Genomic DNA, 12719 nt, shown 5'->3' on the forward strand with positions numbered 1-12719 from the left:
TTTTGCTTGCAGATACTGCTGAATGGTGCACATCAGGGGGATTTAGAAGTGGTATACGCAATGGTGACTGAACAATAAGTAGGTATACGCTGCATACCAGCCTATACCCTGGACTACACCACTGAGTAGGCAATAATGATTGGTAGCTGTGAAGGAAACCATTGTTAAAGAGATGTGATATTAGTGACCCAACAGAATTCATAGGCTTAAAAACCACAGGAGAAACTCACAAAAAACGATTGAGGGATTGACCCTTGTATTCTCTGTAGATAACTTCCTGTTTAATGCACTGTTTCAAATGGTTCCACTGCTAGGCTGTAAATGACCAGAAAACTATAGTGTTGCTTTAGTGGAAGAGGATGCTGTAAATGAAAAAAATGAATTTATTCCTTCTTACAGGGAGCTTGTTTTTTGTTTCCAGGTCAATTTACATGGAGTTTGAAAAAGATGTTGAGGTAAAAGGAATCCCAGCCTACCGCTTCACACCACCACGTTCCGTTTTGGCTAGCAAAGAGGAGAATGAGGCCAATACAGGGTTCTGCGTCAGCCCAAAGGAGTGCCTGGGAACCGGCCTCCTGAAAGTCAGTCCCTGTCGAAAAGGTAAATGTCATCTTGTGCAGACTTAACAGATTTTCCCAACCACATTTTTTATGTTTTTAGCCTCAAAGGTCTTTTCTGTTTCTGCTTTTTTACACTCATAACAAAGTATGTTTGTTATGTTTAAACTAGCTATGTGATTGTTAGACACCCCCCCACACACACACACATTCACATACACACACACATAACAAAGTATGTTTGTTATGTGTGTGTGGGGGGGCGGTTTCTAACAATCACACCCTTTTAAAAGCTAGTTTGATATGGACTTTGTTGCTTTATCCTTTGGTCAGAAAATACAGTAGACTGAAAACTGTTACTACTGTAATAACACGAGATAAAGAATAGATTAGAGCAGAGCAGAAATCAGAGTGAAGCTGTTCTGTTTGGGCCATTATTTCCACCTTGCTGTCAACAGTATTACTAATACCCTCTAAATGACCCATGTGACACAGCTCTCCAGGCCTCGACACACCTCAGACGCCATCTGACCATGACTGGCTCAGTAGCTGAGGGGCGGTAAGCCCTGTCACCTGACTCTGGCCTTGAATGTTGCCAGGCATTACCTTAGTGCCAGTGTTCACAGTAACATTGTCCCTCGTGTGTCTCGGAGATGGTGTGTTTTTAGTTTTTTAATCTGTTTTCACATTTCTTGTGCATTTTGAAAGCTCATTTTTAGGTTGTTGGAACTATGAGGATGTAAGGTATTATTTTTACTCCATGGTTTAGCAGTTACTCTTTGCCATAACTGGGTTCCTGCAGGGTGTTAAAAAGTCTTAAAAGTCTTGAATTTATAAATCTGCATTTAATACCTTAAAAAAGTCTTTCGAAGGTCTAAACTTGTTCACTGTTTTATGTTTAAATGTGTCTGGGAAATGTCCAAGCTGCAAAGAAAGGAACATTAGTCTATTCAGTTACACCTGTTCCCACCCAACAATTTATATTGAAATTAGGAACCAATTATGGCGAACTTTGCAGAAATGATCACAGGACATTCAGCCCAACACACGTGCAGCCATTAGTCACCTGAGAAAGCTGACTTTGGGAACTTAAAGGGATGGCTAGCAAACAAAAAGTAAGCATGAGGAAGTGCATATTAAACAATGCCTGGATGGAGAAAAGATCATTCTCCACCTGGTTGACACAACTGAAGGGGAACATGTTTTATGTTCGCTGCAACATGTGCAAGAAATCAGTTCAACTCAGAATGATAGGAATCAAGGAGTAATAAATAAATTTTCCTAAATTGTAGGAGTCACAAATTTTTGCCAGTATGGCTGTGAAATAGGCTGTGAAATAGGCATTAAATTCTGTTCTAAGTAGTCTTAAAAATGTCTTGAAAGGTCTTAAATTTAAGTCGTAGGAACCCTGCATGACAGAGTATGCCATAATAGGCCATGTGTGCTGCTACGGGTCCCTCCAATCAAAACAATAACAAAAGATGTAGTAGTTATAGACTGGACAAACACTCAGGCAGTGATTTTAAAAATGTCACAGTACAACTATGATTTACCTTACAGTGAATCTCCTTTGCCTGCTTAATGATAATAAGGTAATTTAAAGTATATGGCAGCTAAATATTCACATTTCTTTAGCTTTTTTCTGTTCTGTAAGGTCACAGTGACCTTTTTAAATGTACTACTACTAGGGCTCCTGCGATGGGGCAGGTGTCCCGTCCCGGTGCGTTGAGCCGACCAGGTGAACCAGTGTTTTCCATTGCTGGCGGTCTTGTGCCAGCTGCTCTGTGTCCTTCATGGTAACTCCGTGTTGTTTGAGGTCGCCCGCAATGACGTCGAGCCACCGGGTGCGGGGCTCACCTCGTGGTCGTTTCCAGTCCGCGGCCTGTAGGGTCAAACTGAAGGATGGCTCTTGTTGGATGGTCAGGAGGGAGGTGGAGGACATGACCGAATCAGCGCGTGCGACGTTGCACGGCCAGGCTGGATGCTTTGGGCTGGCATGTGCGGGCTTGAAGCACCTCATTGGAAACCTGCTGGGGCCACCTGATGTTTTCGATGGTTCTGAGAGCCCTGCTATCAGAGCCATCTATTCTGGCAGCCAGAGTCTGGTTTAAGGGCCATGTTTCTGAGCCATAGAGCAGGATGGAGAGAACAGCAGAGTTGTAGATCCAGAGCTTTGTCCTGCGTGAGATGATCTGGTGTCGCCAGAGTGGTTTCCAGAGAGACTGCAGAGCTGATGCTGCCAGGGCTCTTCTGTGGGTACTCTCTGGTTTTAGGTCCCCGTTGTCTGTCACCATGGACCCCAGATACACAAAACTCTTGACAGGCTCTACAATGTCATTACCAAGCTGCAAGGGAGGTGGATCCAACCCATCACCGACATGCATGAACTTGGTTTTTGTCTAGTTCACTTGGAGGCCAAGCTTCTCTGCCCCCTCACTGTATCTGCCCAGAGCATCTGTCAGCTGACTGTAGGATGTGCTGAGCAGGATGGTGTCATCAGCGTACTCCAGGTCAGTCAGGTGGTAGCTGCCGAGGGACACTCCGGGGACCCTCTCACTAGGCCTGGGTATCATGGCCAATTTCCATAATCGATTCGATTTCGATTCATAAGGTTCTGAATCAATTAATCACGATTCGATTTGATTCAATATCGATTCGATTCAGTATTAATTGATTGATTGAGAGTAATTTAGTGATACCAAAGTACAATTCTGAGTTGTGACCTGATTATTTGAGTACCGCAGTCATGCAACAGATCAATACTGGTATCAATATTGACATTAGAAAGGAAATAAATATGGCATTTCAGCAGTAAATTGCTGAATGTGCTCTGAAATAATGAACAGGACAGAAACGTTGCCATGTTCTTACAGTAGATCAGAATGGACTTCGTCATCTTTATTCTGTTTTGTTGGCTGGAGGCTACTACTCACTGGATGTGTGAGTGTGGGCGGGGGGGGGGGTTGCGCTCCGTGATTGTTGGTCGGAGCAGAGTGGGACTGGGGGGTACACGCACTCCATGAATGTTGGTCGGGGGGGGGGTAGCGGTCGGACATTGTCGCTTTCCTCTTCCTCTAACTCCATACTCTGCCATAGGTGATAGTATGGATCCAAGTTAATATTCCAAGAACAACCAGCTTCCGCGACTCGCCGGGCGGCCAGTTCCGTCACACTGCGGGTTCGAGTTTGAGGCCAGAGGACCTCCAGCAGAGGAGGTTTCCCCACCGCGTCTTTTCCGCAACCGAGACCAAGTCTTCCCCATGGGTTCACAAGACAGAGCTGTCCGTGGTTCCGCGTACTCCCGGTCCTGCTCTGAAAAATCGATCTCATCCACTATTAATCGATTACGCAAAATTAAAATGAGATCGATCTAAGATCGATTAAGTCGATTTTTTTACCCAGCCCTACCTCTCACAAACCCTGGTCATTAGATGGTCAATGATGCAGTTGAAGAGGTCAGGAGCAGCCACACAGCCCTGGCGAACGCCACTGGAGATGGAGAACCAGTCAGTGTTTAAATGTAGACTTATTTTTTTCTTTCAATCACATAAAACTGTTAAATTGTCAAAAAAAATCTAGCATGCAATGAACATGTGTAACAAGGAAATATATTTGAACAGATATAAAGTCATTTGACTGAAGTTTTCTTACCATTAATCAATGCAGTGTTTGGACAACATAGTATTATGACACTGAAATTACAAATATCTTATGATTTTGGAAAATGTGGAGTTCAAGTATGGGTTATATGTTAGCTTTCTGAAAGTCTTTAAAATAGGTTTCATGTTGATGACCAAATCCAACAAGATGTATAATATACTATAATTACTTTTATAATTTATTTCAGAAAAGTTACATGTTTAATACACACATTTAATATATATTTGTATGTCAGGTAATAAAGGTCGTCTTATAAAGTATTTTCACTTATTGTTGTGCGACATAGAGAAGGTTTTTATCAAATGTTTTGGATCAGGTGTGGTGAAGTACTACCGTCGTGGCTTTCATGAGTGCACCAGTTCAGCTGTGTGTTTTATGTGTGGTTATGGTACTGTGACCTTGGAGGGTTGTCACGGGAACAGCCTCTCAGGTGACGGCAGGTGTCTAATGTTTTTGTCATGACTGTTGCCAAACACAAGTGCAGGGAAAATTCTCACCTCTGTCCCACTTGAATAATCGTGGCCTCATCTGACTTTGTTGTTGTTGCTGAGATGCGTCACAGTCCTTGTACATCTGTTTGTGAACCACACAAATGGACGGGGTGGAACTGAACACAGATGAATTACAGGTCTGTCTCATTTTGACAGTTTGAAGAACAGCTTCACAGGAGGGACACAGTGCTTTACTTGTCAGATAAATAATAAAGCTGCTTCCTGTGTCCCTCTTTTTCTATTTTTCTGGATGTTCAATTCATGCAAACAAACTGAGTGTCTTTGACAGAGGTCAGATTATGTTCTGTGACCCTATCTAAAACCTTTCCAAACTGCTCTGCTGTGTGCTGTGTTTGGGACTATTTGGACTATACCTTATTAACCCTTTATAGGGCAGTCGTAGAAATTCTATCAAAGTCAAAATTTCAACCTTAGTGTGTTATTGGAGGACAAAACCAGACTTTATTACATTTGTAGAATTTTTCTAAAGTTTTTATTATGTAAAAAATCAAGGTCAATGAAATTACCATATTTGGTTCCTTACCCATAAGGAGCAAAAAAATGCAAAAAGTAAAAAAAACTAATAAAAAAAAAAAAAAAAAAAAAAGAAAAAAAAACATAAGGTGAATGGAACATGTATTTTTGAGCATTAGAACGTCACTTATAGAACATCACAAGAACACTAGCGCGTTAACCCATAGGGATCCACGGGTTCTAGATGTGGTAGTTTTTATGCTGTGGTGTATTCGTGCGTGCTTTAATGCATTTGTCCAGCAGTCACCGCCAAAGCATTCTGGTAACATGATTGTAAGGTTATTGTATTCCAAAATGACTAATAACTCCCAAAATATTTGTCCTATCAACTTGCTGTTTTGGCGAGTCTCTTCCTTGACTAAAAATACAGAAGTGTGACAAACTGCAGCAGTCAGCTCTGTACGGATTTAGTGTGAATCCCTGGACACACGCACATGCACACAGAGGCCAGTTGGCTTTTATAATATAGATAAGTGCAGATCCAGACCTCTGTCCACATTCACATGATCCCTTTGAACATCATTCCTTACATTAGTTCCATTACTGCATGGAACTGAACAAAGCACAGGTGGACCTGACAGACCCTGGAGACCACATTGGACCTGATAGACCCTGGAGACCACATTGGACCTGAGAGACCCTGAAGACCACATTGGACCTGAGATTGTGGACTCACTGTCCTCACTGGAACTGTTCTGTCACTCTCTTTCTAATGCATGTGGAAATTACCAAAAATAGTCATTTGCCTGATAAAGGGTTAATTTTAATTGTGCTGTGTTGATGTTCAAAGAATCCTCCTAGAATCAGAATAATTTTGGTAAATCCTACATATCTTAGGGCTATTCGCTGATATCATTCTGAGCTGTGCACCAAAATACCTACTGATCATCTGTTTTTGGATACAAACTATGTGCAGATGCAAACTTAAAGTTAATGTGCATAGAAAAGACAGACAAGGGTTTCTTAATCCTGTTACTCTCATAGGAAAATAAATGTGTTCTTCTATGTATTTCAACACTAAGTCCTCCCATTTATCTCATTAGCTCCAGAAAAGATTATCCTCACCGGACATTATAATCTACAACAGGGTAAAAAAAAAAAATCATATTCTCAACTGCCTTCACTGTGGCTGACTACATTTAATTAGTCATTAATCTAATTGTTCCACTCGGCAGCTGTGTGGTGCAGCTGTTTACCTCATTAGCCGTATTCTTCTGAACAAAAGGAAGACTAATGAATGTTAAATCAAGCATTAATCAGTGAGTGTGATTTGATGTCAGTTCAGATGTATTTCTATTGGCTGTCAGCATTTTTATCCCTCATTGAATCATATTTGTTCATCTGCTGTTATTGTTGTAGTTGTGGTGTGTAATGGGTCAGAAAGTTGAGTTGGACAGATTTTATTAGCTATTAAATCAAAGCTATCATTATACAAGGTGTTCATAAAGTGTCTTTACAATTTAACAAATTTATTACAAAAACAAGTAGATAGACAAATCTGTGGAAATTATTACAAAATGAAAAGTAGATATTGAAGTTTTTTGCCTCATTTAATCCACCTCTATATGGGCGCCATTAGTTACAGGGTGGGGAAGCAAAATGTACAATATTTTGAGGCAGGGGTTGAAAGACAGTGTATGACCAATTAGTTTATTGAAAGTCATGAGAATTTATTTGCCACAAGAAAATGTCCATAATAGAAAATGTTTTTATTCTATGTGTCCTCCTTCTTTCTCAATAACTGCCTTCACACGCTTCCTGAAACTTGTGCAAGTGTTCCTCAAATATTGGGGTGACAACTTCTCCCATTCTTCTTTAATAGTATCTTCCAGACTTTCTGGTAATAGTTTTGCTCATAGTCATTCTCTTCTTTCCATTATAAACAGTCTTTATGGACACTCCAACTATTTTTGAAATCTCCTTTGGTGTGACGAGTGCATTCAGCAAATCACACACTCTTTGACGTTTGCTTTCCTGATTACTCATATGGGCAAAAGTTTCTGAAAAGGTATGGATAATAGTGTTAGGTGTGATTATGACATCAGTATATGTTTGGTTTCAAAACAATTGACGTAGTGCCTGCTGAGAAAAAACAACTAAATGTTCATTGTAAATTTTGCTTCCCCACCCTGTATATGAAAAACATCCAGACAGTACTGGATTTGTTTCATGTTGGCTGTATCATAGACTCATCAATAGTGTCAATGGCATCAGTGACCTTTAGTTGTTTGATACACAATATCTTTAACATAGCCCCAAAGAAAGAAATCCAGAGCAGTGACATCTGGTGAACGAGGTGTCCAGGGAATTGGACCATCCCTTCCAATCCACCGGTCTGTAAATGTTTGATTTAGAACCCACCAACATGCAGTCCTTAATGTGGTGGTGCATCATCTACCTGGAAAATGATGGTTGGGTGAAGGTCATCCAGTTTTGGTGACACATATTCAGTCAAAAGGTCAAAGGTCAACATTTGCACTAATTGATTTCACGTTGAAGAAAAATGGACCAATGACTCAATTGCACATCAGAATCATGTTTTTTGCTATGTAAGTAAACAGTATTCACATTATAGGGCGGGGTGATAAAGCAATAATGATATGTATCACAAAGTAACTTTTCCTCGATAGAAATATGAGACATGCTTGATACAATTTTGATAGAATTCATTGGTCCATGTTTTAACAGATGTAAGAACATCCAATCATATTTAAGTAGCGCCACACTGAACCAATCACGCTAGAGCCACGACAAGTTAGGTTGACACACACAGTACAGGCGTAAGAGCAGCCGCAGCACACACGCTAGTGTTTGAGCTGCAGCGGGAGGTAATGAGTGTTCCCTCAAGAGAAAATGTGACTGAGAACTGGGGCGACTGGGTTACTGAAAAATAAGGTGTGGCATAGGAGCTGAGAGTTGGACATTCAAAGCATGTTAAGTTTAATTTTTGGTTTACACCAGTTATGGTAGTTATGGCAGGTAGGGAACGCACCCCCACGTATGTACCCTGGTATTGTTCACAAAGACAGTCTGTTTTGTTTGTGTTCTCTTTTAAAACTTGAAAGCTTGTGCCTGCTGGTCAGACTTTTAGTTTAGTTTTAAATAAATGTACCTGTTTTATTTATCTGAAACAGCTGTATAATGTTCTTCAGCACATCTGTCATTGTACAGCCTCTGACAGAAAATAAATCATTTTTACATCAAAAATAGCCTTCTGATGCTTACACAACTAGTTTGAGTAACTGAAAATTTAAGCTTTTTCAAAAATAGTGATTTGATTTATATCGAGATATATATCGATATTGTCTGATATGAAAAAAATTATTGTGATATGATTTTTTTCCATATCACCCAGCTCTACCACATTATCAGGAATTTGGTTCAGTGGTTTGGTGCATACATAGAACATGGAGAAGGTAAGAAGCATGCAGTAAAAAATGAAATATAATAGAATAAAATAAACAAGTAAGATAGAGTTATAGTGGACTATCAAATTTTGCAAAATATACAATATACAATGTGGACAAAACCAATGGGTTTGAGTGAGGTGTAATGGTACCAGTTATGGTTCTGTGCAAATAGTGTAAGTAATTAACAGTGCAGTCTTATTCAGCAGGTGGAAACAGTGACAATGCAGAGTATTTGGTGTTGGTGTTATTAAGATTTTTTTTTAGATTAGATTAGATTCAACTTTATTGTCATTACTCAGTATAAATACAGGGTAACGAAAAGCAGTTAGCGTCCAATCAGAAGTGCAAATAGCAGAAGTGCAGTATAATAAAGTTAAATACCGTATGTACAGATAAGCAATATGTACAGATGAGTGCAGTTATATACAACTAGTGCAAATGAGATGGTTATATTAAGTATTGAATGTACAGATGAATAAGAGTTCAGGAGTTTAACAGTTTAACATGATCCCACAATGTGATGAAACACTTTGATAACCACTGAGTACATAGAACAAATCTGATGAACAGATTTCATCAATTGTTTTTGTAATAAATGTTTTATACTGTGAAGAGACGATATGGACACTCTGTAGTACCAGTTCTTGGTGAGCACTGCATTTAAAAATAAGATTAATTCATAATATCCAAACTGAACATGCTATTTCCATGATGCCTATCAAATTCAGCCTATTATCATATTTGGAGTCATAGCAGAGTATGAAAGAGGATGCGAACATAGTGTAACAACAGCGTCAAGAGGCTCTAAGGAAGGAGACGCCTACATTCGACTCCAAGAGAAAAAATATGAAAAAACATTAAAATGTTCTAATTTTCAGGTTTAATTCTAGTCCCTTATTGCATCTGTCGTCTTTCACACAGGAGCCCCAGTGGTTGCTTCTTTTCCTCATTTCTATTTGGCTGAAAATAAATATGTGGATGCCATTGAAGGAATGTCTCCTGAGAGAATTCACCACCAGACCTTCCTTGACCTTAACCCGGTACGTAACCAAGTCACAGCTAATCAGCCTTAAATGGCATTGTTTAACTTGAATTAGTCTGTAACAGTAATGAAGTGGCCCCTTTTCTCTTTACACACTGCACGTTCAGATCTAACCAAGTATGTCAAAGAGCCCAGTTTTTCATTAAGATGCACTAGGACCCCACCTAGAGGTATTTAATTAGTACTACATGACTTTATCACCTGCATTTGGGATCTGGATCTTATCTCACTGTGTTTGTTTTACTAAAAAAATGGTGCTTGATTTTATGGTACACTAACTTATGTTCGTCTAAATATGTTTGATGGTTTCAGACCACCGGAGTGATTGTTCGTGCAAACAAGAGAGCACAGATTAACATCCTGATTGAGAAGATCAGTGGATTCCCGTGAGTATCTGCCATTAAACCTGAGATTAACACTATTTTCTGTGGTGCTAAGTTTTGTTTGTACAAAATTGCTTTTTTTTATTCTTTTTCGTGACAGGAAAACTAGAACCCTGAATGAAACCGTTTTCCCTGTCATGTTCCTCAATGAGGTAATAAAATACTCAACATTAAAGACCAGTGTTGACTTATAGTAGCACATGTACAGTACCAACATATGATGATATGTGGGAGGATTAGGATGGTTTTAGGAGCTATTATAACAGTTCTGGGTTTTCAATGATCAGATTTTTAAAAATCAGAATATTTTGTTAATGCCAGGAGGAAATTATTGTGTTTTACAGTTGCTTCATTCAAGTAAATTAAAAGTAGCAGGAAAGAAATTATCTATATAACAAAATGAAAAAATAAACAAATAAAATAAATGAACATATACATGCCAAATATGCATATTAAAACACTCTATTAAAACACCAATAGAACAGCAGTTTGTACAGTATGTTCTAGACCAAGGCTGTCAAACATGCGTCCCGGGGGCCAAATGTGGCCCGCCAAAGGGTCCATGAATTTACAAAGTGTATAAATTCCACAGTCCAGGCTGTGGAACTCATTTTAGTGTCTGTTCCACATACAGACCAATCTGATCTACAGTCAAATAATAACAGCAGAAGAACCCACAAAAAAGAATGACTGCAGATTTACTACTGGGTTTGATGGAAAAAAATAATATTACATTATGTCTGTAAATAATGACATCTGCAAATTTTTGTCTTTGTTTAAGTGCACAAAATAACATGAAATTATGGAAATATTTACATTTACAAATTATCCTGTAATAATAAAATGTGAATAACCTGAACAAATGTGCCCAACCTGAAATGTCTGTATTAAATTCAGTCCAGTTTGAACTCTTTTCTTCCTGTTCCTCAGTGTTTAGTGTCTTTGTAGATCTGATCCAGAATGCACATGGACTAATGAGAAGTGGAAGAAGAAGACTGAGAAAATTACACTGATTTTTCTGAAGAAATTTCAGTTTTTTCAGGTTATTCACATTGTTTTTGTTTGGATAGTTTATAAAAGTAAGTATTTTCATAATTTAATGGGGTTTTTTGCACTAAAACAAAGACAAAAATTTGGAGTTGTCATTATTTATCGGTTATTCTGTTATTATTTTACTGGTTCGGCCCACTGGAGATTAAATCAGGCTGAATGTGGAACCTGAAAGAACAGGAGTTTGAGAACCCTGGTCTTGACAATAGGGCCGCACGATATTGGAAAAAACTGACATTGCAATTTTTTTAACCCTGCGATATATATTGCGATATGAAAAAATACTCAGGAGGATGTAATAGCTGTTTGGTGCCGACGTAAATAGTCAAACAAATCACTTGTGTCACCTCTCGTTGGTGCAACAGGTGCAAGGCACAGTCGACACAGAGCATGTGTTTCAGTTTCATCCTTCTGTAGCTGAAATAATTCCAGATAACTGATGATGCTTTTCTTTTTGGCACCAAGTCTCCGTTTTCGGTGATTTTCTCTTGTTCGTTGCTCATTTTTCCATATTGTTACCAGCAACTCACTCCATGTGCAGGGGCGTGGTCTGCTTCGGCAAACTGATTAAGAACGATTGTGATTGTGTGTGTGTCAGGTACCCAGGTTTAAATTAGATGAGAACACGTTGAATTCATTTCCCTCATACATTGCAGGACCTGTGACGTGACTATTGCGCACATGTACATTGCGATGACAATGCTCGAACGATATATTGTGCAGCTCTACTAAACAATATATTATCAATATGATAATTAAAGAAATATACATGTATATATACATACATAAGCGTGCAAAAATATTGTTGTGTGACCACAGGCAGAAATGACTTCCAGTGTCATTCATTGGTGCTTTTTAAAGTGATTTAACTTTGCTTGTTATGTTTCAGGAGAAATACGCTTTAAGAATTGAATATTTATTCTTCCTTCTACTTGTATCAAACCTAATTTCATCACCATCAAAAAGCAACTGAGGCTGTCTTTCTGAATTTTCTCTTGGATTTTCTCTTAGATTAGACAACAGAGTGGACTTGTAAAATGTCAGACAGATGAGACACAGACAGGACGGGGTGACACTGTTATGTTGTACAAATTATTTAAGATGATACTAAATATATGATGAAACACATCAGTGCTGGTGATGATACACATGAACATACACCAATGTATAAAAATCTGCATTTTATTAGTGACAGTGGCTCAGCACACTACTTCTGCTTTAAATTCACATTGTCACCTTGATGCTGATAAAGAGTCGACTCTTTCTTCTGCAGGAGTCTATCTAACCTCATTTATTGATCAGTATTCTCTGCATCGATGGTTTTTGCCTGTATGTAAAACTTCTGTGTCTGTTAATTTGTAAATCAGACTGAACCCTAAATAATGTATTAAAACAGTCGCACTTAGACCACTTGGTGCAGAATGGGCCTTTTTGTCACTAAAGTCTGATAGGTTTAAGAGGATTCTGGGTTTCAGTTCCTCATGAGAAAGACTGTACGACTGCAGGAAAAAGTAGCAAGAACATTATAACTATTGCATATACTTTTACACCTTTAAGGTGTAAAGCAGCACAAAAACCCAAGAGACCCTCAA

The 12719-nt window shown here is 38.9% G+C and overlaps 1 pseudogene; it reads left to right on the plus strand.

Moving 5' to 3' along the window:
• Positions 1-12719, plus strand: part of LOC115429059 (lysosome membrane protein 2-like) — a 48743-nt pseudogene that overhangs the window by 27799 nt on the left and 8225 nt on the right.

This window comes from Sphaeramia orbicularis, chromosome 12 (assembly GCF_902148855.1).
Source record: "Sphaeramia orbicularis chromosome 12, fSphaOr1.1, whole genome shotgun sequence".
NCBI lineage: Eukaryota > Metazoa > Chordata > Actinopteri > Kurtiformes > Apogonidae > Sphaeramia > Sphaeramia orbicularis.